The sequence below is a fragment of the Pogoniulus pusillus genome, chromosome 2, assembly GCF_015220805.1.
Source record: "Pogoniulus pusillus isolate bPogPus1 chromosome 2, bPogPus1.pri, whole genome shotgun sequence".
Lineage (NCBI taxonomy): Eukaryota > Metazoa > Chordata > Aves > Piciformes > Lybiidae > Pogoniulus > Pogoniulus pusillus.
The window spans coordinates 579012-605809 of NC_087265.1; the positions used below are offsets into that span (position 1 = coordinate 579012).

Below are 26798 nucleotides of genomic sequence, written 5' to 3' on the forward strand. Positions count from 1 at the left end.
ATTAGAGACAAATGCACTCAGATAATTAATCACACTCGGTGCTTATTGTGCCTCCCTCTCATTACTGTGCAAGCAGCTTCCTCACAGCTTGTAGTTTGTTATCAGATTGCACGAAAACAGCTGATTACCTTTCTTCTCGGATAATTGCATTAGCAGCATTTATCTCTGACCATCTGAATTATTTCAGACAAGACTCATCAGGAACAAAAGAAAAAGAGAGCAGCACTTCACATTATTCAGCTTCCAGCTACCACTGCCAAACACTGTGTTAGAACCTCAGAATGGTGTAGGTTGGAAGGGACCTCAAGGATCATGCAAGTTCCAAGCCCCTGCCACAGGCAGCAACACCTCCCACTAGAACAGGTCACTCAAGGCTTCATCCAACCTGGCCTTGATCTTTGATCACATTCTGTGCTTCTGTCCTCCACAGCCTCCCTGGGCAACCTGTGCCAGTGCCTCACCACCCTCACTGCAAAGAACTTCTTCCTAACATCCAATATCAATCTGCCCTCTGCCAGTTCAAACCCATTCCTCCTCGTCCTGTCATTACCAGACCTTGTCAATAGTCCCTCCCCAGCCCTCCTGTAGCCCCCTTCAGATCCTGGAAGGCCACTCCAAGCTCTCTTCAAAGCCTTCACCTCTCCAGGCTGCAGAGCCCCAACTCTCTCAGCTTGTCCTCACAGCAGAGCTGCTGCAGCCCTCTCAGCATCTTGGTGGCCTCCTCTGGACTGGCTCCAACACTTCCATGTCCTTCTTGTGCTGGGGGCTCCAGAACTGCCCCCAGGACTGCAGGTGGGGTGTGAGGAGAGCAGAGCCAAGGGGCAGAATCCCCTCCCTTGCCCTGCTGCCCACACTGCTCTTGCTGCAGCCCAGCACAGGGTTGTGTCTGGGCTGCACTCACACTGCAGGCTCCTGTTGAGCTGTTCACCAACCCAGACCCCCAGGGCCTTTTCCTCAGGGCTGCTCTCAGCCCTTTGCCACCTAACCTGGATTTGCGCTTGGGATTGCACCCACCCAGGTTCAGAAGCTTACACTTGGCCTTGTTGAATGTCATGAGGTTGGCCTGGGGACACATCTGCAGTCTGTCCAGGTCTCTCTGGACGGATTCCTGCCCTCTAGCAAGTAATCTCAGCTGCTTAGTTCACAGAAACAAGTTTCCTGTGGACCTTCATTTTCACTGTTGAATAATTAAAGCATCCAAAATCACCATGACCCAAGTTGCAACCTACTCTTACCTCTTTATCACTGGGGCTCAATTTTTTCACTTTATTAAGCTATTGCTTTGGTCTGTGCCTCATGATGCTGTTCTCACCTCCCTGCTTTGGGAACGGACGCTCTTCTTCCAGCCAGCCCACAGCTCCCTCTGTGCCAAGATGTTCCCACCTTGGGCACCTTCCCAGAGCTCTCTGCGTTCCTCCTGGTCAGCTGCCAGCATGCTTTGAACAAGATGAGGATGTTTATTTCAGGAGCACCTGGAAAAGAGGTGCAGACACAGTTGTTGCAACAATGGCCAGAGCCTAAATAGCTTCACAAGAAGCTTGTGCTGCTGCTGTAGAATTTCAGAGTCAACCAGAAGTGCTGCTTGGTGACTGAGTTTTAATTTTCTCTTGATAGGATGTGTCATTTTTTTAGTTTTATCAGATGTGATGGAAGTGACCACATAAGATTTTAGCTTCCCTTCCCAGCTCCCATAGCAGACAGACGATTTTGCTTTCTGCAGACTCTACCTTGTGTTATTAACAATTGTCCCTTTTTATCTGATAGCTTCCAGGAAGAGGAAGAAGAATGGCTGAATTCTATAAGGAAATTAAGAGCTTTGCTGGCAAAAGATGAGCACTGCATTGACCCACATTAGCATTCTTTTCCAGGCTAGCATTAAAGGAGAGTGCATCATCTAAGCTTCACTTAACTACGGAGCCTTCACCACCTCTGATGCAGGAAAATAGCCTTACTCCTTTGGAAACCAATGGTAAACATAAAGCACAGAAAGCTTTGCTTAAGATGTTCTAATTGGCTTGATCCACTGCAAACAACCCCAGGACTGCTGCCTCCCTGCCGGGACGGAGGCTGAAACCACCCTTGCTCTCCCTGCACAGCTCCTGCGGGCTCGTACCTGCGGCCGGGCAGACAGACTCTGTGCACTCAGCGCTCGGACTGGAAAGGCTGCCAGTCAAGCACTCCTCTCCAGGGGAGGGATGAATCTCTGCTAGGAAGGGCTGCTTAAGGGCCATGTTTTCCTGTAAATGTTTGTCAGAAGATTCTTCAGCTCACTTCTATGCCACAGTGCAATTGCTGTTCCTTACCATACATCTTCTTTTGCTTGAGAAGCAGAATGCCCGAGCTGCTAATATGCTCATTTGTATATAGGCACCAACAAGCCCCTTCCCTTATATAATTATATCAGCTCAGCTTTTTCCTAGGGCTTTCTTCTCCTCCTTGTTATGCCTTTGCCAGCGCTGAGCATCTCTCTGTGTGCCTCTAAATTATCTTCTTGGCTCAATCAGTGCTCAGAGCTTTAATCAAACTGAATTCAGACTCCGCAGCCTTTCTCATTAGTTTGGTTACACTTAAAGAACTGCAGAGACAAATAACATTCATTGCTATTACACTTGGAATCACTTCTGGGATCAAATTATCTTCCACACCTGGATGAAGCTGCTGACTTGGCTGGGGTTGCAGGCACAGATAGGAAAATAAACCATAACCAGATCATTGGATACGTAATAAAATAATGCTTTGAGAAAATTAGCTCTGCTTTCTGCTGGGATAAAGCTGTGGCACAAAACCTACTGTAAACACACATTTACAGTTCAGAGCCTTCAATTATTTTCCCAACCTTTGCCTTTATTTGCCTGCAATTCACTGGAGGGTAAATCCCTCTGGCATCTTTTGGAATTTGGTGCAACTTCTGTTTTCTTACTAATGACTTCCTGCTAGCATTTTCAACCAGGAGCAGGCCCCTCCTGCACTTTGTGCAGCTCTGATGTGTCACATCTGTGTTTAAATGCTTACTGCTGACACATGTGCTGCACCACTTACAGCACACACCAAGGAGTCATGGAATCCTAGAGTGGCTCAGCCTGGAAGGGACCTCAGAGCTCATCTGCTCCAACCTCCCCACCATGCCCAGGGACACCTCTCAGCTACACTCAGCTGCTCAAGCCCTCATCCAACTTGGCCCTCAACATCCCCAGGCAGGGGGCAGCCACAGACTCTAACCACCCTCACACTGGAGAACTTCTTCCTCAGCTTCAGCCTCAGCTTCAAACCTTCTCCCCTTGGCCTGTCTCTAGACACCCTCATGCAAAATCCCTTTCCAGCCTTCTCCAGGCTGCATACCCCCAGCTCCCTCAGCCTGTCCTCATGGCAGAGGAAGGAGCACAGTCAGTTAGCTTCCTCAGGACCAGGTTTTCTCTCTTCAATGTAAATTTCAGACATTAAGCAGAGTGAGTTTTGAAAGGCCTGAGTGATTTTGGTGCTATGAACATGAACCCCTGCCATACAACACCAAGCCTTTCCAGGTGGGAAATCCATAGAATCATAGAATCAAGCAGTTGGAAGAGACCTCCAAGATCATCCAGTCCAGCCTAGCACCCAACCCTGGCCAACCAACCAGACCATGGCACTGAGTGCCCCAGACAGGCTTGGCTTCAGCACCTCCAGGGATGGTGACTCCACCACCTCCCTGGGCAGCCCATTCCAATGCCAATCACTCTCTCTGACAACAGCTTCCTCCTAACATCCAGCCTAGACCTGCCCTGGCACAGCTTGAGGCTGTGTCCCCTTGTTCTGTTGCTGGGTGCCTGGCAGCAGAGCCCAACCCCACCTGGCTACAGCCTCCCTTCAGGCAGCTGCAGACAGCAATGAGCTCTGCCCTGAGCCTCCTCTTCTGCAGGCTGCACACCCCCAGCTCCCTCAGCCTCTCCTCACAGGGCTGTGCTCCAGGCCCCTCCCCAGCCTTGCTGCCCTTCTCCAAACACCTTCCAGCACCTCAACATCTCTCTGGAGTTGAGCAGCCCAGAACTGGACATTCCAAATTGCCCACAAGTCCTATTCCTGCAAACAAGAGCATTTTTTTAATTTTGGTTTTCATTTTTAACTGAAAAATAAACTAACTCTGGGAAGAGAGAGAAACCTCTGCCCTCAGATGACTCCTAGTTTAATCCTGTATCAAAAGCAAGCCAGTAACTATGTTAGAACAAAAGACACAGGCTGGTATAGCCAAAGGGGGGGATAATTACTCCTATGGTTTTATGAGATGAAAACCAAAAGAAATCTGCAGGTCTCCCCTGGGCAGCAGCTGTATCCTGTCTTCTACTGCAATGCCTGTGGACATCCAGGATGTTTCCAGCTATGCTGGTTTGGGGGGTTGGGGCCTTGGTTTGCACTTCAATCTTCCCCTTCCTTTTCTGTGCCTCCTCTCATTTTTTATTTCTCTTTCACTAAGAGAGAGAATTTAAGTTGTTCAGACTAGTTCAGAGCATCTTGCTCTGTGTCTGAGCTGATATAACTCTGGGCTCCTCTGACAAGGTGAGATGCAATGCTGCTGTTGCCTCATGATCCTCCCTGGCACACAGCACTCTCTGCCAAACACTTTCACAAGCCCAGACACTGCTGCTTGGACTAGCAGAGCTTGTGTGTCCCAAGAGGAATGCTCAGTCTGCAGGCAGCACAGACCTGTCCTCCTCTTCTTGCTGCGTCAGTGCTGAAGCCTGGATCAAATATTTTCAAAACTAAAGGCCCTCGTGGCAGGACAGATGGACATCCACATTCTGAAACCTCTTTGGAATTCCACTGGAATACTTAGCAGTTTTCCTTTTGTTGTTGTTCCACTAAGCAGAGCCAGATGAGAAAATCATCACCCTAGTGCAGGAGCTGGCAATGGCAATGAGCTTTGTGGCCAGGCTCTAATGATGTTAGCTTTCCCTAGCATGGAATGCAGGCACCTTCCCATCTAATTGCACTTCCAGAATGAAGCAGGGGTGAGCAAGGCCACAGCACTACAGCAGGCAGATTGTGTTTGCCTCTGGAAAGAGCACAAGAATAGTTTCAATGGAAACAGTTTGAGATGATGCTTGATAATTTGTAATTAACTCTCCAGGGTGCTGTGAGCCCTAATTAATTACTTATTGGAAAGCATTTGGAGATCTTTGGATGAAAGTTGCCATGGCAATGCCAAGAATTGTTGTTATTGTTAGGTATTTTCCATCCTCAAATGCAGTGTGGTGGAAAATGTACCTTTATTGCTTTATGGTACCTTACAACCAGGACTAATCTGCAAGAGACCAGAAAAAAAGCAGTATTTAAAAGCTGAGAGTAATTGTCTCTTCAGTGGGAAGCTGCAGCTATTTATTCTAAGCCTGTGAATGTAGTTTATGAATAAGCCAAAATCCATAATGCACTGCACACAGAAGTTCTGCAGAAAGGACACACTGCAGATGCTGCAGCTGTGCCTCGTGCAACTGCCTGCAGTGCTATGAAACTGCTGCATCACGAGTGGCATCTGGCACTTGTGCCCAGCTCTAGCAGTAGGAGCAGAACACTCAAATGCAATTAACCCAAGTTAAGGGAAAGTCATGAAGGCATTAGGACTCCTCCTCAAACCAGGACGATACCTTGATGCAGAGCACTGAGCCACCAGTCCATCCCGACTGATGCTTGCAGAGGGGAACAGACTGATATGTGCAAAGGGGGACAGATGTTCATCCCTCTCCAGACAGCCAGAGAAGAAAGGGACGGCAGCAGGCTTGAGCTGGAGGCAAGAGCTTGCTTTTGCAGTGTGGTCTCTGCTCTTCTGCTGAGCTCTGAGCGGTGCAGGAGCTGTGGGCAGCACAGTAAGAGCGACATGCAAGGATGCAAGAGGCAGAACTTGTAGAACACTCTATCTTGATACAGAACCTGAGACGTGCAGCAAAGTCTCTCAGAATTGTGCACAGACGTGTTTCTTTTGCTATCCACAGCTGGTTTATGGCGTCTAAATGGAAAGAAATCAGTCAAATTATGCTCTGTAATCCCTAACTATAACTAGATGCTTCTCTTGAGTACCAGAACCCCTGGAGAGTACCTGCAGTTGTGAAAAAGGACTGACTTGTCTTACTCCAAGGAGCTCCAGGCATAGGAAATATTCCAGAGGTTCCCTCACAGTGAGGAGCTAACAACCTAAGGGCCTGAAGCAGGATGCTTTGCTATTCTTTGTGTAGACAAAGGAAAGCTGAAGTTTGAAGCCAGCGTGCATCTTCCAAGCACAGATCTACCCTGGAGGAACACTGCCAGTGCTCTACAAGTGTAGGTAGAATTAGACCCAAACACGCATGGGCTCCGTGGTACCCATAACAACCACCTACAGGAAGGTGGCTTACTCACGGCAAGTCTCCAGGCTTTCTGCAGCAGCAACAGCAGCAGCAAGAGCTCAGAACGTACTGCTCCGAGTATCTGCCCGCGTAGCAGTACGCTTATGCACAAAGCAGGCACCCAGCACCGAGTGCTACGGTGCCGATGTGTCGCCGCCTCCAGCATCAGCTGGCTCTTGCAGGCAGGTCGCAGTGCCTCTGTTGACCTTGTCAGCAGCGTCCGCTGCTCTTAGCACTCTTTTGGAAGAGCAAAGTTGCGAGATATGCCTCAGAGGTGAACAGAATCACGTTGTTTACACTGTCATTCCTACAGGGATCATAAGAGAGCACTTGGAACAATGTTTACAGTCGTCAGCAGGGCAGCAATCAGTCTGCGTGCCGGGAAGGCAGAAAGCTAACTCCCTGCAGGGCTGCGCCGCGCTGCGATCCGCCGCTGGCCCCGGCCCCGGGCACGGCGGCAGCCGGCAGCGCCCCGCAGGTGCGCCCCAGCCACACATCTCCGAGGTGTCTCCTTGCGCTGGGCCTGCCACATACTAGTTCCGCTTCCCACCTTTGTACTCAAGGCGACGGAATAAACGTAGCGCACTGAAGCAGGCTCTAAAGCACCAAGTGGGCAATGGGTGGAAGCTGAGGCAGAGGAGGTTCCATGTGAAGCTGAGGAAGAACTTCTCCCTGTGAGGGTGGCAGAGCACTCCAGGCTGCCCAGGGCGGTTGTGGCATCTCCCTCTCTGGAGATATTCAAGAACTGTCTGGATGTGCTCCTGTGTGATCTGCTCTGGATGCTGCTGCTCTGGCAAGGGGTGGCACCAGATGAGCTTCCGAGGTCCCTTCCAGCCCCTGCCATTCTATGGTTCTGTAAGGGAAACACAGCCTTCCTCAAGGGCCACCTTTCTTTTTGTCTGCTAGGGCCCTCCCTGCTGTGAGCTGCCCTCCTCTGCGCGCATGCATGCACTGAGGACGCAGCTGTGGCAGCACTTCCTGAGGCCTCCGCTGTGAAAGATTCGAGAAAGGCTGACTTAAGACAGCAGAGCAAGGAAAATTTATGTATTGTTCGTAGAGGAGGACTCAGAAGCAGTGGTTTTTAGCCCAGAAATGGGTCTTTTCCCCAGTCCCTGGCTGCTAATCACCAGTCAGCCTGTTCTGCTCAGCCCGAGGTAGCTGTGATGCCATCTCACATTCGCAGCCTTCCTGCGGTAATACGAAGCTTTTCCTGGCTGATACTTCACATCCATCATTTGGCAACTTGGCATCCTTGCTGTTTGCCCGAGGCAGAGTGCAGGGAAGACATCAGCTCCAACACACACACAGGGGTACATCAGTGACAGAAGTTCAACCTGATCACCAGCACCATCAAATATGCATCCTGATAACCCCAACCCCATCGCTTTGCAGAGGGGAAAAATGACAAAAGAACTCCAGCACAAGACATGCACCAAGGCTGCAGCAAGCCCCAGGTTTCTGGGAATCCTTAGACCTTGTTGCTGCAGCCCTAAAGCATTGTTTAGGGAGGCAGTCAGGCTGCTAGAAACATACTCCTGGTGCAAAAGGGCACCTCCAGTAGCTAAGCAGGTGAAGGACATACCTGTACACTGGGCAACCTGGACAGCACAAGGGGCTGGGGAGCCCTGCAGGACAGCTGTGTTGTGTTGGGCTGGATGAGCTTGCAGGTCTCTTCCAACCTGCCTAATTCTGTGATTTTGTTGGGTTTTTTTAAATCCAAGACTGAGAGCTGGTGGAGTCACTGAGGACATAACCACAGATGACAGCAAAGGTCAGGACTTTAACCAAGCTGTGAAGCTTGTTCTTAACACAGCACTTGCAGCTGCAAAACAGAGGCCAAGTTCAGGGTTAATGCTGTCACACATGTTTAGGAGGTGGGAATTGTGAAAGAAAGGGCACACATGAGTCCACCAGAGGTCCAGCTCATACATTATCAATTTCACAACCCATCTGTTCAATCCTCATTCCTCCAGACCTTTTACCAGCTTGACAAAATAAAACTGAGAGAACAGCTGCATCTTCTAATCACTCAGAAGCCTGAAGTAAAACATCACAGTTTGCTGTACCTTTTCTATTGTTCACAGAAAATACTTGGTTGGAAGAGACCTCCAAGATCATCGAGTCCAGCCTTTGACTCAGCACTGAAGGGCCAACACTAAACCGTGCCTCTAAGGACCAGCTCCACCTGCTGCTTAAACCCCCCCAGGGATGGTGACTCCAGCACTGCCCCAGTCAGACCATTCCAATGTTTGAGAACCCTTCCAGTGCAGAAATATTTTCTAGCATCCAGCCTGAACCCTGGTGCAGCTTGGAACCGTTTACTCTGCTCCTGTCCCTTGCCACCAAGGAGCAGAGGCTGCCCCCTGCTCACTCCAACCTCCCTGCAGGCAGCTGTAGAGAACAATGAGCTCTGCCCTCAACCTCCTCTTCTCCAGCTTGAACACTCTCAGCTCCCTCAGCCCCTCCTCCTAGTCCAGCTGCTCCAGGCCCTTCTCCAGCCTCCCTGCCCTGTTCTGGACAGGCTGCAGCCTCTCAATGCCCCTTCTACAGTGAGGGGCCCAGAATTGAACACAGCACTTGAGGTGTGACCCCATCAGTGCTGAGCACAGGGCATGATCACCTCCCTGTCCGTGCTGCCTGCTCTGATGCAGGCCAGGATGCCAGTGGCTTTCTTGGCCACCAGGGCACTGCTGGCTCCTGTTCTGTCTACTGTCAACTCATGCCCTCAGTCCCTCTCCAAGCTGTGGCTTTCCAACCGCGCAGCTCCAAGGCTGTAGCTCAGGGTGGGGCTGTGGTGACAGGGACAGCACAGGACACTCCTCTACTCGGTGAGCTCTGCACTTGCACTGTTGGAGCCGAGACTGGAGCCTTCCTCTTTACAGAGTACCAAACTGAACAAGTCAGCAGGTCTCAAATGCTTCAGTGACAAACCTCTGTTCATGCTTCTACAGAGAGGCAGTTTTGGTTTCTGTCTTTCCAGGCCACTGCTTGCGTTGCCCTCTACAAATGGGAGACCACTGGGGAGCCTGCCCTGCCCCCAGAGCAGTGACAACATTTCTGGGCTGCTTTTCAGCTGTGAATTTGTTCATTATTTCTCGTTTCACCTCAGCCTAAGCTCTGCAGGTTCAGTGGCCACTCACACCGAAGTCCCACTGATTGTGAGGGACTTCTTCCTACACCTCTTCCTCATAGTGGGTACCTGGTTCAGATTAATGATCTAATTAGCTACCTTCAATAGCATTATATAACTATTTTTTTTTCCCCAGCCATCTACATTAATGGGATTGAGCAATTAAGATCTACACAATGAAGAAAACAATTAGAAAGAGAGTAGCTCCTCACAAACCTTCAGACACATGAAGAAAACCTGGCTGCAAGCTGCAGTAGCACAGGCAAAAGGCTTCACTCTGGTGCCTTTAGGTGTCAGATGGGACTTGAGACCTCCGCAGAGTCACTGGATCTTGCTGGAATCATCCAAACTGATTGTCCACATCCTTTGGAGATCCACTGGATCTGGTGGGATGGTCCCAATAGCCCCTTGAGCAGAGTCAGCTGTGCTGGTTAACCTGGGAAAGCAGAAGAGCAGAACTCAGCAGCAGCTCCACTTGCTCCTGTGGAGGATTTGTGCCCATACCTGAGGCTGTGCTACTGTGGGGGATTGTGCTGCCCCAACAGCTGCCCCTGCCAGCAAGGCAACGGCAGCTGACTGCAGCACTTCTCCCTCTGTGTCAGGTGAAGAGCCTCATGTATGCAGGCACTTGTAGCATCCTGCCCTTTCCCACTTGTTTCCAAGTTATCTCTGGGAGGCTATTTCCACCTTAGTCTCCTCACCCATCACCCATTTCCTCTGGTTTCCTTCTTCCAAATGCTGCCCAAACCGCTGCGCCTCTCCCACGCAGCCAGGAGCAGCCACTTCTTGCACACACCCCTACTCCCTGATGCCTACTTTCTCTTTTCCTCCCTTTTCTGTCTAGAAGCAGCTGACCTTCTAGAACATGCACATAGCACTTGCCTCCCACACTCCCCCCCAACCTTGATGTTTAAGTTAAATTTGTCACCTCCATTGTGGTTTTAAACTCTTAACCATTTCACTTGTTCTGAGTAATACCCTAAATATCTTTGTTGCAGTCACATTTTAATTTGTAGATGGATAAATTCATGCACAGCTTTTTAGGTGGGCCAGGAGGACCAGAATCTAGTCAAGAAATCTGTTTCTAGGAAGCTCTAAATTACATTAGCAATATATTTCAGTAATAACAATCAAGGCTGGCTCATTTTCCTGGGATTAATGACTAGCTGGGAGAGCTGATGGCCCCGAGCAGTAGTCATTATTTTATTAGAGAGCTTTTTTTGTCCTTGTTTTTAATTAGGCAAAGATTAGAAAAAGTCCTGTCTGCTCTGTGCTTGAGAGGAGTGAAAGCATCACAGGGGGAAAAAAGTGAGAGCACTCCAAGAAGGGAAAAGGCCTCTCCAAAATGCCTGACAACCTTTGGTAAGATCAGCAGGTGAATGCCGTGGCACAGCTCCTCTCTGGGGGCTGCAGCTGTTCGCTCACTCCTGGCATTTCCCACCTCCCAGAGGGTTTTTTGTTGCTGTTTGGGAAAGAGAAGCAGGTGGATTCAGAGGAGCTTTTGTAAATACACTGTGCAATTTGAGATTGTTTTACAACATAATTCCTGATGGGAGGCCCTGTCTGACTGGCTTTGTCAGCTAGAGTGCCATGAAAAGGGGTGAGGAAGAGTGGAAAATGTCAAAGAGCTTTAAAACATAAAACCCCCCAAACTTTTGGGAGAAAAGCCCAAACCAACCCAAAGATGAGTCAGAGATTCACAAAGCAGCCAATTCAGCCTCTTAGCAGAAACCCTATTGGAACATGGAAATCATACAATCAGCCAGGTTGGAAGAGAGCTCCTAGCTCATCCAGCCCAACCTAGCACCCAGCCCTGGCCAATCAACCAGACCTTGGCACTAAGTGCCCCAGCCAGGCTTGGATTCAACACCTGCACCTGGGGAGGAATAACAAACTGCAGCAGTACAGGCTGGGAGGTGACTGCTGGAGAGCAGCCCTGTGGAGAGGGACCTGGGGGTGCTGGTGGCTAACAAGTTAGCCATGGCACAGCAATGTGCCCTTGTGGCCAAGAAGGCCAATGGGATCCTGGGGTGCATTAAGAAGAGTGTGTCCTGCAGATCAAGGGAGGTTCTCCTCCCCCTCTGCTCTGCCCTGCCGAGACCTCATCTTGAGTACTGCCTTCAGTTTTGGGTTTTCCAGTTTAAGAGAGACAGGGATGGGCTGGAGAGGGTCCAGCAGAGGGCCATGAGGACAATGAGGGGACTGGAGGGCATGGCTGATGAGAAGAGGCTGAGGGACCTGGGGCTGCTTAGTCTGGAGAAGACTGAGAGGGGATTTGATCAATGTTTTTCAATAGCTGAGGGCTGCCAGGAGCGGGGGACAGGCTCTGCTCACTGCTTCCTGGGATAGGAAAAGGAGCAATGGGTGTAAGTTGCAGCAAAAGAGGTTCTGCCTCAGCATAAGAGATAGAGTCACAGAAACATGCAGGTTGCCAAAGCACCTCAGGATCACCAAGTCCAACCTAGAACCCTACTCTAGAAGATTCACCTTGAATCATATCCCTAAGCACCATAGTGGTCATTACTACTTGGCTGTAGGATTCTGGTTTGGTAAAAGCAAAAGGGAAGATGCAGCCTGTAATTTTGGTCAGACCTCTGACACAAGCACAGCAAGCCTGAGCATTCCCTGCAGCAGGTCAGCTGGGCATGCAGAGGCTATGGGAGACACTGCTTTGTACAGCTGACTGCACAGCTGTAGGCTGGCTGTAAGAAACAAAGCCCAAACCTCTCTGCATTCTGAAAAATGAAAAATAAAATCAGTAACATAAAGTAAAACGATAAAAAGAAATAAAATGCTTGCATTTTGGAAACACTTTTGGCTTCTGGGCCAGCTGAGGCATCACAGACAGTCCCATCAAAGCTGGACACATCCAGCAGACCTGACCTAATTTCTAATCTTCAAGAAATGACTGGATTTTCTTTAATCTTGAATAAATGTGCCCAAGCCACCAGCACCCCCTTGAAGAGCCTGCAGCAGCACACTCCAACAGCCAAAAGCAGAACGCACGTGCAGCAGGGAGGAGCAGTCGCTGGGCCCTTAGCAACTTTCTGTTTGCAGCTAGCAATTTTCTGTGTCAAGTCGTTTTCCCTCATTCACCTTCAAAAGGTTTCCCAGTCCAGTAGAGCTCACCGGGGTGAGGCTGCTGCAGCTGCACACGAGGAGGTGCAGGCTGAGCCTGCGTTCCCAGCAGGCAGGTAGCAGGCAGGCAGCAGGCACACGCACACAGTGCAGGCAGGAACGCTCAGCTGAACACAGACGGTACCAACAGCCTCATGCTGTCTCCCTCTCTGGCTGAAGATCCACTCGTGGGGTGTACCTACAGATAACTGATGTGGATGCCTCCACCAGGTGGACTCAGACACCCAGTGCACCCAATATCCAGCTTCAGCCAGCCTTGCCTTACACTGCCTGGCACTCAGACACACATGAGCAGCTTTCCCAGCCAACCTTCAGAGCTTAGGATCTTTCCTGGAGCCAGTGTGCACTCCTGTCCTGTCAGCAGCCACCCCACAGGTGGTCTCCAGAGCCAGCTCTGGCTTATGATTTCCTCAATTTTGGTTCCATCCCTCAACACCTCATCTTGTGCTGTTGTGTCATGGTCTCCTTCAAGTGCATGTGAGCCTTCAGCCACACACTCTAACCAAAGCCAGCAGTTTTCCAAGTCTGCTCTGCAAAGGCACTGCCTGTGCCCCTCAACAGCACTCCCTGGGGCCACAGCTGCAGGGAAACAGCTGGAGAGCCTCTTCTCAGTGGGTTGCATAAGAGGGATAACTCACTTTAATTTAAACTCTGGGTGCCAAGGGGTGGTTGGTTTATGAGATCAGGCTGTGAACTACCTTTAAGCATAAGTAAACTTTTCAGCTATAATTAGTACAAGTCCTCAGAAGCCTTCCTCAAAAATTAGTTTCTGTAAAAGCAATTTGGGCTTCACTCCCCCTTCCTGGTTGCTCCATGGGCAACCCTGCAGCTTGCTCCTGGTTATGCAGGGCTGAGGTTTCCTGCTTTTGCAGCAGCAAAGCCTCCTGCCCATCCCATAACCACAAGCAGTGAGTAAGGGGCAGGGCTGCATTTTCTCAGACAAAGGAAACAAACATGGGATTCAAGGGGCCTGCTCTCATCTTGCTCACCCCTTGTGTGTCTCTGATTTCCAATGGGAATTGTGGGACTGCCTCCTCTGAAAGGAAGCTGAGTGCTGCTGCGGGGACATGTACATATTCACACTGGGACCCTATTTAGTGCTGCAGTTTGATCTCCAGTCTAAAGTTATGTCTGAAGTAACATCAAAGCATGATTTTAGAACAGTTTTTCTTACATGTATTACACAGAGTTGACTTTATACAATTCAACTGACACTACTCAGACTAGAAACCAAGTAGGTAGTGATTTAATGTGAGATAGGTTGGAGCGCCAGGGAAGGGGTATAGAAAAGAGGTAAGGACCACAAGACACAGGCAGCAGGCTCCACGTGGGGACAGATTGGTATGTAATGTACTTGGGAAAGAGATGACTGAGGTGGGATGTCACAGAGGGAAGGTATGAACAAGGTAGCACAAGTTAATAGGGGGCAATTATTTGCCATTTCTCACCAGGGGAGAGTTTGGGAGGCTGCACCAAATGAATGTATGCAATTTAAGAGCAGGCCAAGGGCAGCCTTTGGTTCACACATTCACAATTAAACTGGGGAACTGATCAGGGCAGGATGCTGCAGATGCCAAAACAGTACAAAGGCTCAAAAGTAGTGAAACTGATAGAGGGAAGAAAAATACCTGTGGGGTCACCTCCGTGAGACGCAGGCAGGATTTTCAGTTCAGACCCTGCTCAGCTGCAAGGGTGGGAGCTGAAGTGCCAAGCTGCAGCCGTGCTCCTTTCCTTGGTCATTGCCTGAAAGCACAGTGCCAGAACTTGCAGTGGATGACTTTGTAGCCCAGTCCAGCAGAGTTTTCTGCTCCCTGTGCTGAGAGGCCTCTGTCACATCCCACAGCACAGCCCCCAGGTGAGATGCCGGGCAGGCAGCAATCCCCCAGCAGCAGCTGATGCCGGGCAAGCAGACCCCAGAAGATGTCTGGCTTGGGAACACATCACTGGAGTTCAGCTGATGGAGAGAAGAAAACAAACTGCAATTAAGAACATTATGTACTTCTCTGTACTTCGAGTCTTTCTGAAGAAGAGGAAGGAAAAGATGCTTAGGAGCTTGGATTTTCAGATTCAGATGATTCAGTTGTGCATTAGAGACTTACTACAATCTACATTGCCCAAGAGAGCAGATAGGATGCAAAATGGCTGGGTGCAGAACCCCCAGAGACAGAGAGAACAAAGCTGCAAGGCCTAAGTGACCTTTCACTCTTTCTGAACATCCTCTGACGTTTGGGAGTGAAGACTGCCTAGCAGATGGAGCTGTCAGCTAGCGGAGGGAACAACGTGACGCACGCTCAGAAGAGCTCTAGGGAAAAGCCTGCTCTGTGCTTGAGGTGCTGTGGGTCAGGTAAGATCAATCAAAAACAGAAAGGAGAAAGAAAGAAAAAAGTCATTGCTTTTTCTTGTTATTAAACCCCAGCTCCAAATCAGCTGCAGTTTCTGTCCACCCAGATCATCCCCCCAGCTGGCTTTGGTGGGCAATAGGCCGTGTGTGTCTCAAAGGAAGAGAACTGCAGCTGGCAGGTCCGTACCACAGCTAACTGTCACCATTTATGCCTAAATAAGTGAAATCAGTGACAGCCAGCAAAAATCTATGGGTATTGTACTAGCAGTCAGCCTGTGGAAACCGTCTAGGCCTGCAAGGTGCCTTTCTGGATGCCAAGCCACAGCGAGGCAGCTCACCTGCACGATAGCCAAGTGTCCTTCAGTATCCTGCCACGACCTTCTGTTTCATGATGGCGTTGGTGCCATTGTCCTGACGCTCTGTCAGGCGTTGCTGGCCATTTTAGGCACTGCAAACACAGGGGCAGTAGCTCCTGGGGTGGCTGCTGTGGCAGCCCCTGCGAGGAGGAACGTGGTGCTCAGGGTTGGTACTGCAGGCGCTGGCAGCAGGGGCGGTTTACCTGCTGCCAGCTCAGGTTCTTTGCAGCCTCCCCACGCCTCTGGCTTTCTCACCTGCCTCCTTGCAGCACCTCCTTTGGTTTGAAACCCGCAGCTTGCCTGCTGTAGCCGAGGGTGCCAGGGAAGCCTGGGTGAGTGTTGCCTGCATCTGTCTTAGCTTTTGAAGCAGGTCTGTGCCTTGCCAGCCGCACCTGGCAGGAAAGTCAGAGAAGCTTTCTGTTACACCTCCTCCCCAACACACAAAATATGAATGTTAATAATTGATTAACATTTGTCATTACTATTGCAAACTCAAGCGCCCGTAAGCGAGGTTGTCTGGGCAACCTTTCCAGCTCTCCTGGGCGCTGCGTTGATGCACTCTGTAATTACAGTGTGAAATGCTATTATTTCTCCAGGACCCTTGACCCGTTGGGTGTGTGGGTCAGCCAGGGCTCCTGGCACGAGCAGGGCCACTCAGTATTTCATCCCAGGCCACTGTTAATTGTGTGGCCGTGTTCTGTTTGCCGGCACTGTTGAAGCACGGTGCTGAGGACAGCCTTGCTCTACTCCTCGCTGGCGCTCACACCGCGTTCATTACTTGCCCTGTTTTGTGTGGAGCCACCGTGTGATCTTCACATCGACACGTCACTCTCAGCATGGTAGCCTCCTAATTTCACTGTGGGAAGCTGAAGGTCAAAACAGTGTGCTAATTTTGGAGGTCCAGACTGAAATCTATGGGATCTGAATTTCCTGGAGTGCTCGGCATTATGTGACATTAGGAACGTGCTCTGCACCCCTCCTGTTGCCATCAGCCACATCTGCAAGTGCTCAGCACTTCTGCAGCTCACTAGGGAGGGGATTCATACAATCAAGCAGGTTGGAAGAGACCTCCAAGCTCATCCAGCCCAACCTAGCACCCAGCCCTACCCAATCAAGCAGACCATGGCACTAAGTGCCACATCCAGGCTTTGCTTGAACACCTCCAGGGACGGTGCCTCCCCCACCTCCCTGGGCAGCCTATTCCAATGCCAATCACTCTCTCCTGCTGCATATCAAGAGAATATGGCTGCTGAGTAGGGCCAGTAACCACTGTGACTTAGAAACGTTCTTGGGTTGTCTTTTGCTTTCCTCTGGCAAAAAGTGAGGAAGACACTACTGAATTATTTTCTCCACTTTCATTGGTTTTAAGCAATGAAAACAAAATCACAGAATCAAACACTCAGGTTGGAAAAGCCCCTCGGGATCACCAAGTCCAACCAGTATCTCTGCTCACCAAGGTGCACCCTAAAACACAACCCCACCACTTCCAAATGACTTTTAAACACAGCCAGGGTTGGTGACTCCACCACCTCCCTGGGCAGCACATTCCAATGTCTGACCACTCTCGCTGGGGAATGTTTCCTAATGTCCAGTCTAACCCTGCCCAGTCACAGCTTGAGGCCATTCCCTCTTGTTCTATCACTGTGAGAAGAGACCAGCACCAGCAGCAGCCTCTGCTGTAGGAGAAGCCCCAGTGATGTTCTCACAATCAGAACATGCGTATCCTCTAAAGGAAACAAGAGTGCAATGAAAAGAAAGGGGCAGAAGTGGACTTGCCTACACGGGGACTTTGACTCTATGTCCTGAAATCTCCAGAGAGGCTGGAGTAGAAAAGTCCGCTGTGATTTTTAGTCAAAATCAGCTAGCTGAGGCTGGGCTGATTTAGTTATTTACTTACTTACCAATTTACTTATTATTTAGTGGACTATTTTTCAAACAGTTCATTTCACTCCTTCAGAAAGACAAGTTTTGAATTGTTCATGACCTTACCTTTCTTTCCAACCAAGCCATGACCACCAGGTTAAAAAAATCTTATCTTGAGAACTCTACAAGACTTACCGTATTAGGTGGAATGAATCACTTCATGTTCTCTGAACGATGCTGTTTTCCCATCCGTCCTGTTGCTATTTTATGCAGACTTTGCCTCTCATCTTCCCCTTGCTGGGTCATCCCAGAAAGCCAGAAAATTCATCCACTTTTGACATCATCAGCACTTGTGTTCAGGTGGGGTTGGGCTGGCCTGTTAGCACAGGATGAAATGCTGAACTCCTCTCTAACAGCAAGAGAGAGATGAAAGAGAGAAAAAGGCCCCCAAAAGAAAGATGCTGATCAGTGCACTACTGATTTTTCTCCATTTACATTTCCCTTTCACAGGTGTAAAAGCACTGCAGTGCTTGTGGTGATGGTGGAGCTTGGCTGCGGCTCTCTACAGTGCTAGCTGCAGGCACCAAAGCTCCCAGCTCCAGAGCTGCAGCTGGCAGTTTCTGCATCCCTTACTCCCACACAGTCCTGTGATACTGCTTTCATGGATGAAGAAAGCAGACTGTTCAGTGGTTTTACCAGAGCCAGGCTTGGCCCCCAAAGCACAACTAATGCTGTGCTCCATTTGGCAAAGGACACTGCACACAGGGCTGAACTGAACCAGGCAGCAACCTGTGTCCTCTCATTCCTCTGCCTTCCACCACACAGCTAAGCAAATTAATACAACCTCAAGGCAAACAAGCTGAGAAAGAAGAGCAAATGGTGTATTCTCTTCCTGGAGCCCAGATCATCTGTGTTGGCTGTGGAACACTCCCATGAATCACTTTAATCTTTCCTTTCCTGAGACACTTTTTATTTCTGTCTATAAATCCCATCCTTCCTCAGCCGAGCAGCATCCACTCCTGCTGCATTTGAGAACTCCTCAGATGAGGTTCTCAGTCATTGGCTTTTTGGTGAGTAATCGTGCTCATTTTCAACCAGAAGACAGTTAACCTTTGGAGACAGTCAATTGCCCTCTCTTTGTACCTATCACTGCTCTTACTGGTAGCACAGGGCTAAAACTTAATAACCTAGAAAAGATGAAACATTAACTTTGTGCTGACAAAAACTCCTGCGATGTTTTAAGGCCAGAAATTTTCAAGGGAGCCTGAAGGATTTGTTTCTCAGAGAGATGTTTAGCAGAGCTGGGAAGCTGAATGACTTAACACTTAGGAAATCACAGCGTGACTCAGGCACCTACAGCACAATTCATTGTGCCATGCTTTCGGCCCAGGTGTTAGCTGAGCACCACACAGCCTCTTGCTCACTGCCCTACAGCAAGGTGGGAGACAGAATCAGGACAACAGTGAAACCTCACGGGGTGAGGTAAAGGCTGCCAACAGAAAGGCAAAAGCCACCCACATGAGCAGAGCAGACCAAGGGATCCACTCTTCACTTCCCTTCAGCAGGCAGGTGCTGAGCCACCCCCAGGAAAGCAGGGCTCCACCACGCCTGGTAGTGACCTGGGAAGACAAACCAAGTGTCTTCCCCTCTCTTCTTCCCTCATTTCCATATGGTAAGCAGGATGTCACATGGTATGGATACACCTTTGGTCAGCTGGAGTCCAGATGTGGCCTCTCTCAGCTGCTTCTGCACCCCCTGCATCCTTGCTGATGGGGTGGGATGAAGAGCAGGAAAGTTTTTGGCTCCATGTAAGCTCTGCTCAGCAGCCACCAAACTAACCCTATGTTATCAACACCATTTGCAGCACAAACCCAAAACACAGCTCAGTACCTACTGGGGAAAAGAAATAACTACCCAAGCCACAGGCAGCACAGACTGGAACAACTACCTGAGTTCCAAGACTGTTGCTGAAGGATGTAAAACCTAGGGAATGCTCTGGTGTATTTATCCCTTTTATCACTAAGAAACTCTTGTTTTGTTTTAGAAAAAGAAGCCTTAATGAAATGATAGCAATCTTTAGCATGCAGATGAGGAGGCTGTGATTATCTGGAGTTCTATTTACCTCTCCATAGCCTTGTAAAAACACCATTAAAAAACACATTCCATGCATTACATACGCAAAGCAAATATTGCAACGTGATGCTCTTTGGCTGCTGCATTTGACAGTAGCTGACTGAACTCCAAGTTGTAAACCACTCTGCAAACCCAGCCAGCCTCAGCTCTTTGGATGCAGAAGACTCCACTTTGTGGAAAGGCTCACGATTCTCCAGGCAGCCCTGCAAAGACCAGAGCTGTGAAAGCAAAAGGAGACCTAGCCGAGTGTCTGCACCTCTGTGTAGTGCCAGATGGGCTCTAAGCACCTACACTTAGTCCTGCTTCCTCTCCTCTTTTTCCCTGGAGGGCTGCCAGAAGTGCACTAGGACGCCTGGGATAGAAACTGACCAGAGGCTGACGAGAGAGTGATTAGACCCAGCCGATACTAATGATGAGAAGAGGGAAAGGAGAGGACAGGAAGGGCAGGAATAGTGCAGAGCCTGGGCTGGTGTGCAGGTTTGAGGCCAATCGGACCCTTAACGAGAGAAGCTGGACCATTGGCTGTAAAAGGAAGACAGTGGTGATGGCTCCATTGGCCACCCGTTCTGCTGGGACATGAGAACAAGGACACAGAGAGAGAGATTCACTCTTGGCCTGCCTCTTGTCCTGTTAACTCTTCTGCCTGAATCTGCATATCTCCAACTAATCTTTCTGCTTCTAACACCCCTTGCTGACCTTTCCAGCTCACCTGCCACATAAGAGAGATTCTGAGATAAGGCAGAGGGTGGAAAGAAGATGGAGGGGTGGTTGGAAGCTCCTCCTGGGCAGTCTGGCTGCTGGGAGGGGTCTTGTATTTCTGTTTGCTTTTAACTACAGCTGTCTGTAGCTGTAATTATCTGTAATATATTGTATATATCTGCCTGTAAGTTGTGCTGAGCTGCCAACATAAGGCTTCATTCCTTAACTTTCCTCTGGCTAATCTAGCCGGGGGGAAACTCCAGAACCACCACACCTGGGCAGTTACCCTGCCTCGGTCTGGGACTGAGAAGGAGGTATGTGCACAGCCAGAAATCCTGGGAGGGGTGTCTGAGGGAGGGGGGATGGCAGTAACGGCAGTGAGAGCCGGCAGGACATGCGCAGGTGGCACTCTTCACCTGAAAGTCACACAGAGAGCAAGAGTCTGGCTCTGGGGACTGGGCTTGCCTGACCTTCATGTCTGCTTGCTAGATGAAGAGGGCCATGGCCCTGCCATTTGGGTTGGATGTCAAAAGCATTCTGACATTCTCCCAGGCCAGCTCCTGGGAGGGGCTCTTGAAAGCTTTGAGAAAGATAGTTAAAAAAACCAAAACTAAATAAACCCCCCCAAAATAAAATCAACCCCCCAGCAAAACCTGCTGAGGAGCTGAAACAGCTGCGTGTGAGATACGCTGAGCTCCTGCCCCTGGCTGGGCACACCCGTGGGGATGCTGCTGTCCCAGAGAAGAGCAGACGCAAAGCTGAAGCTACACAGTGAGGTGCATCTCTGATTCACAGCCTCTGTTTTTCTAGTGTGCACCCTGAGAAGGCCAAGTCTGGGAGCCTTATCTGTGCTGCACAGAGCAGATGGACTTCTGCATCTCCTCAGCTACCTTGGTCTTATCTCAGTGCCTTCTAACCTGTCACGGCATGGCCTGTGGCAGGGAGCTCAAGATGCCCTTTCTGCTCCAACAGCAAACCCCTATGCTGGCACAACCACGGCTCTTTCCTCATCCCCAGCTGCAGGAAAAGTTCTCATTTCTAGAAGCTTTTGTGTGGGCTTGAAAAAGTCTTAGCAAAATTAATCACTTTTATAAGTGTTCTGAACTCCTAACTCCTCCCATGGTAAGAACATTTGTTGCTGAGAACTGCTTTGCGAGGTTTCTCACTGCTAAATCCATCTGCCTGCTTAGAGGTGAAACCCTGCACACATCCCTTACCAGCCTCAAAATGGTAGCTCCTCCGATGTGTCTATTTTCAGAGGGGTTGTGCTTTGCTGCAATCAAAATTAAACCTCACCCTTAGGTGCTAGCTCTGAAAAATTCTGCTTTTGTGTCACTTTTGATCTCCTTTCAAAAAATGACCACTGAGTCCACGAGCTAAAACCCATTAATATTCTCTAGGCAGTCATTATCTGGCAAGTCTTAAGTGATTTCCTTGCCAAACCCAGAAAGAAATATCCATACAGAGATGCTTAAAAAGGGACAATAGCTGCTTTGGCAGCTGCTCGATGCACACCTGTGTGAGAGCTGAACAAGTCATGTCACAGCTGCAAGGCTGCCTTTGTGCAAGTAAGAATGAACTGACCTGAAGCAGAACTTCAGCTCTTTTCCAAACCCTCAGAAACTTAAAGGTGGCTCACAAAATGAGACAGGAGGATGGAAAGCTCTACAATGTTCCATAATTCCTGCCCAAAGGAGAAGGCATCCATCGAGCTCAGCAATAATTGTAACTCACATGAACCAGTCCTGACCTGCTCCTGCTGGCATGGCAACTCCATGGGAACACTAGGAAACAATAGAAAAGAAGGGAAAGAGGATCCTCACCAGCACCATGCTGCATGGCAGGTGGTGGTGCCAGGCGAGCACAAGCCCCCGTGAACAGCCAGCTGCAGTCAGTCCCCTCCTAGCGCCGGCTCCACAGCAGCAGAGTTGCTGGGCCACGTCTCTGGCCAAACCACACTGTGGTGCGTGCTGGTGTTTAGGCACTGCTCTGGAAGAGGCTGAGTGAGCCAAAGTTCTGCCAAAGAGCCACACTGAAATGTGTCTTGTAGTGCTTTCAAGGAAAAATTGGAGGATGATGCAAGACAAAACACCATTGGCTTCTGTGCCAACATTCTGTCCGCTCCAGCTGGGATAATGCGAGCGGAAAGGAGGTGGCAGGGAGCCCTGATAAATGCTAAGGAACAGTTGTAATAAAAGAATTAAATTTTAACCTCCTTGACTGTTCCAAGACATTTCCTCCAATAACTCTTAAATAATCATTTTCATTACTTCTTCTGATCCCACAGGATTCAGCTGAATAATCAGCTTTCATCACTTCTGAAAAGGTTTTCTGTATCAAACGTAGCTCCTGTGTCTCTGCAGGAACATTTTCTGTCCCTTTGTAAGCAACTTCAGCTTTCTTTGTAACATCAGGACAAGACACTCTGGGCATGAGACATCTGAGCCTTGTGTGTCATGGACACCCACCCACCACGAGCACAAATCCAGCAGGAAATTCAGAGTCTTTGTCGAAAACTCTGCAATAAGATACCTACAGAAGAGGAGGCAGCTGATGCCATGGCCACTTCATTGCTTTTCCTTCCTTTTCTTTTGGAAGAAGATTTTGGCGGAAAGAGATGGCTTGTGGCAAGACAGAGCAAAAAGCAGTGTGTGACTCAGGCAGCGCTCCTGAACTGGCAACGAAGCAAACATGAGCACACCCACTGCACATGGGCAGCTCTGGGGCAGCCGTGCAGAGGCCAAGGCTCCCACTGCACACACAGAGGCCAAGGCACCCACTGCACACAGGCAGCTCTGGGGCAGCTGTGCAGAGGCCAAGGCTCCCACTGCACACAGGCAGCTCCGGGGCAGCTGTGCAGAAGCCAAGGCACCCACTGCACACTACGTTTTGATGTTTGTCATCTCTGAGAGCAGGAGAGGACACTGGTAGGGGCTGTGCCCTGCTGTGCTTTCACAACTAGGAACATATTTCTCCCATCAGTCTGCCTTCATGTTCCAAGTGGCAAAAGTATAACCGCTGTTTGAGAACTGTAAAAGCACATACATGATTTCTTCATAATCACTTACTCTTTGTTTTCTTACTCCTCAGCCAGACAATGGCTTTTACAGCATCACTTTACCAAGAGTTTTCAGTGTAGTCACACATGTTGGAGTTTTTCAGCTACTCCTCCTACCCCAACATCTGAAAGTTCAACAAATGCCAAATAAACTTGATTCTCCTAAAAAGTGTCTCTAAATTCCCTGCAGATCAGGCAGCAATTACCATAGAATGCTCACAAATCACCCAATACTCCAGAAAAGCTTCCCTCTCTTAGTAGAGCTGTGATTTAAGAGAAGCAGTTTTCACTGCCAACTCTTATTTTAGGGCTGCAGCTTTTCCACACTGAGAGCACTGTGATTTCATTAATAATCAATAAAAGATGCAGCTGAAGCCTCCCCTTTAAGCATCCTATTCAGCATGAAGGAATCCTCCAGTCTAAGGCCAAAATGTCATGCAGATGGATGGTGACAACACGGCTGGGAAGATCTTCAGGCATTTACATATTTTGCTGATCCCAAAAGCCATTAGAGGAGTCAGGCACATCTTGCACTCACTCTTGAGCGCTGTGAACACCACGAATTTAGTAATAAAAAGGGTTCCAAGTCACTGCTAGCAAAGTGCTAAATGCAGCCTGCATTTCTCATAGGCTTTCTGCTAAGTGACAATCTCGACAAGTCTAGACAGACTTTCCCTGCCACCTTCACTGAGCTCTTCACATTTTGCTACTGAGAAACTCCAGCAGCCACCCCAGCGAAACAATGCAGCCAGAGCCAGCCAGCAAGCGGTGCCACAAACCCGCAGCGGGCACCTGTGGGCAAGTATCTCTCTCTGCAAAATCTGTACTGACAACTCCAGCACCTTGCTTTTATCTCTCGAGTAAAACGTTCATATTCCCCACGGTGTCAGGTAATGGCCTGCAGCTGCGCAGACACTGCCAGCATTTGCCTGCATTGTAGCAGCTGGGGTGGCCTCACCATACCAAAGAAAGCCATTTTCCAGGGGGAGAGGTAAATACTTTCCATTAGAGCGGCTGGCATAGCTGGAAGAACGACAGCTCCGTGCCCCTGGTAAGAGCTGTGTGTCTGGAAACACTTGTGGTTTACTTTTTCCTTCTACTGAGAGCAGTTCATCTCCTTCCTGCAGCCACTTACAAGTAATTCACACTTGCTACACCAGGGAATCCTCCTACCCTCGCTAGCTCTGGCACAGCCACAGACAATACAAATCTCACTCTGAAGCAGCATCCAGAGCACCTTGCAGCCCTTGGGGTGAAGATCGACCCCCCCCAAACGGGGAGGAAAACAGGACTGCATTTCTCTGTCCTGGCTTACCCACCTATGATGGCAGTGACAAGTCAAAAGGAACAAACCACCCCACAGCAGGTGCTGAAACCCCCCCTAAGGAAGACGACGCAGTGTGCAATCCCCTGGCCTGTGCAGACCCAGTCCGAGCTAGCTGCAGGCAGGGCTCTGCACGGAGCAAGAGCCCCCGGCGCAGCCTCGCCCCGGCGCACCTGCGAGCCGCTCCCCTCGGCGAAAACACGGCCAGGCCCGGCAGGCCCAGCACCGCTTCAACTCAGAGAGCCTTCCCTCAAGGCGAGGCTAGTTTGGAAATAGATTTACCTAGCTGTCAAAACCGGCATCTTGTAACGAAGCTGGCAAGCACGAAGTCACTCACACGCACGCCACGGCGGCGTCCGTCTCGCAGGCGGGCGGCGCGGGCGGGCGGCGCGGGCGGGCTCGCAGCGCGGGGGCTCAAGGAGGTAACGCCAGCACCACAGCCCCCAGCCGGCAGCCCCCACCAAGGCACTATAAAGGGACCAACGACCAGGCTGAAATGTCAGGCACGCGCCTGTTGCCTCCCACACCCGCAAGGCAAAATGACACAGCTGAAGGCAAATTGCAATCACTGTCGATTGAAGGCACCTTGTGAAGCTGCCCGTGCAACACAGAGCTTTAAACTGCAAACACCTGAGCTGTCTTTAGCTTCAAACAGCAGCTGGGTTCAGATTTGCCAGAGCCGTGATATCCTCACTGACAATATCAGCAGCTCCGAGTGCTGCTCATGTGATCCTGCATGGAATCCTAGCACCAGAAAAGACCTCTAAAGCCATAGAGCCCAGCACTTAACTCAGCACTGCCAGGTCACCACTAAACCACCTCCCTGAGTACCACATCTACACAGTTGTTAAATACCTGCAGGGATGGTGACTCCAAGATGCAGTGAGTCCTTAACCTTTCAGAGGAGTCACTTTGGGAGCAGCAGCACTTGGGGCAGAAGGTTTCTGTGACACAAAGTCCTGGAGGTCAGAAGCTCTTCCTCCAAGCCACCTAAGGCATGAAGCTGAAGAAGCAATTTTGCTTGCCTGTCTTCTAAGTGAATTTTTCTTCTCTAGTGCTACTGGTGCTGCTCCTGGATTGCGTGGTAGCCTCTGGAAAGGGTGCTAGATTCATCTGACTTAGACGTTTCTGTTAGCAGTGCTTTAACACTGGAGTGCCTAAATAAAACCATCTTCCCTGGGAAACAAGAGGGGCCTGCTGATGGAATCGTTGTTTTCAACGTTACAAGAGCACTCCAGCAACCAGAGCTACACCAGGTAGTGGGCAGCACTCGGCTCCTCCCAGCTCTCCCTGTTTCTCAGGCACACTGCTTAGTCCAAGCAGCCCTCTGGCATAAAGCCACTCATAGCCAGCACAGGTAACTCCCAGCAGGAAGGCACGATCCCTGCCTGCTTTCAGCAAAATAAGGTTGTTTTCCCTCTTTTCTTTCTGGGTGCTGAGCTATTACTGATAGATACCTGCATACACATCAATAAGAAGTGGTGGCATCTGCTGTCCTGGTAGGGTGCAGAGATGAAATGAAGCTGTGCACTGAGTGTCTCACTTCTGAAGCATTCAGGGGAGCTGCAATGTCACCACACCAGCACTGCCAAGTTTAAAAGCTCTGCTATCAGAAAGAGGATTAGCTAACTGGGGCTGTGAAACTGCCCATTGCTGGAGCCAGCTGACAGGCAAATGAAGACAGGGCTCAGCTGCTGAAAAACCCAACATGAGCTGGCAATGTGATCTTGCAGCCCAGGAGGTCAGTTGTGTCCTGGGCTGCTCCCAAAGCAGGGAGAGCAGCAGCACAGGGAGAGGATTCTGCCCTTCTGCTCTGCTGAGACCCCACCTATAGCACTGCCTCCAGCTCTGGGCCCCCAACACAAAAAGGAGACAACTTCTTCATGCAACAGAAACTCTGCTCCTGAAATTCTGCTACTTTTGATGCTCCTGGGATTAAAGCCACAAAGAGCACTCACTGCCCTTCGGTGGGGTTGCCCTTGCTTCCCTCCTGTTCTGAGTGCTGTTTTGTTCCTGTGGCTGGCTTTTGGGGAAGTTTTCCAAGTGTTTGGGGATGGAGGTCTGTTAGGTTGGGAATTTTGTTTGGTTTTTGTTTTGGTTTTGTTTTCAGCTCTTAGGGTGGAAGATCAAGATAAATTACACTTCCCAAGCATCACTTTTCTCCTGCAGTATCCTTTGCATCAGCATTTCCCTCCAGCTAAACTCATGCTTCACCATTTTTTCAAGCACAACAAGCAACCTTGGGGTTGCCTTCTCATAGCAGAGTCAATCTAGCTTGAAGGAGAACACATTACCTTGTGTTTTCCCCTCTGAATGTGTAACTCCCTTGGAAGTATCTGCTCCTTTCTGCAGTTTAATAAGGCAGGCTGTGGCCTTTGGGTCAAATGCCACTTGTGGTACATGTCG

At 49.8% G+C, this 26798-nt stretch overlaps 2 long non-coding RNA genes across 4 annotated transcripts in view; one reads left to right on the forward strand and one right to left on the reverse strand.

Annotated features, from left to right (window-relative positions):
* The window catches only part of LOC135181372 (uncharacterized), a 114760-nt gene extending 112015 nt beyond the window's left edge, over positions 1–2745 (forward strand). For both annotated transcript variants that reach the window (XR_010304842.1, XR_010304841.1), the window contains one exon: positions 1765–2745. This is a non-coding gene — a long non-coding RNA (uncharacterized LOC135181372). The remainder of the gene's footprint in view (positions 1–1764) is intronic.
* On the reverse strand, positions 1239–24755 carry LOC135181365 (uncharacterized). 2 transcript variants are annotated; one of them, XR_010304840.1, is made up of 7 exons: positions 24675–24755; positions 17374–17554; positions 15571–15707; positions 15298–15455; positions 14247–14572; positions 9697–9916; positions 1239–1472 (listed from the first exon to the last, which is right to left on the reverse strand). It is a non-coding gene; the product is annotated as an uncharacterized LOC135181365 (long non-coding RNA). The 2 variants fall into 2 exon arrangements; XR_010304839.1 differs by lacking the exon at positions 15298–15455.
* Between the last annotated feature and the right edge of the window lie 2043 nt (positions 24756–26798).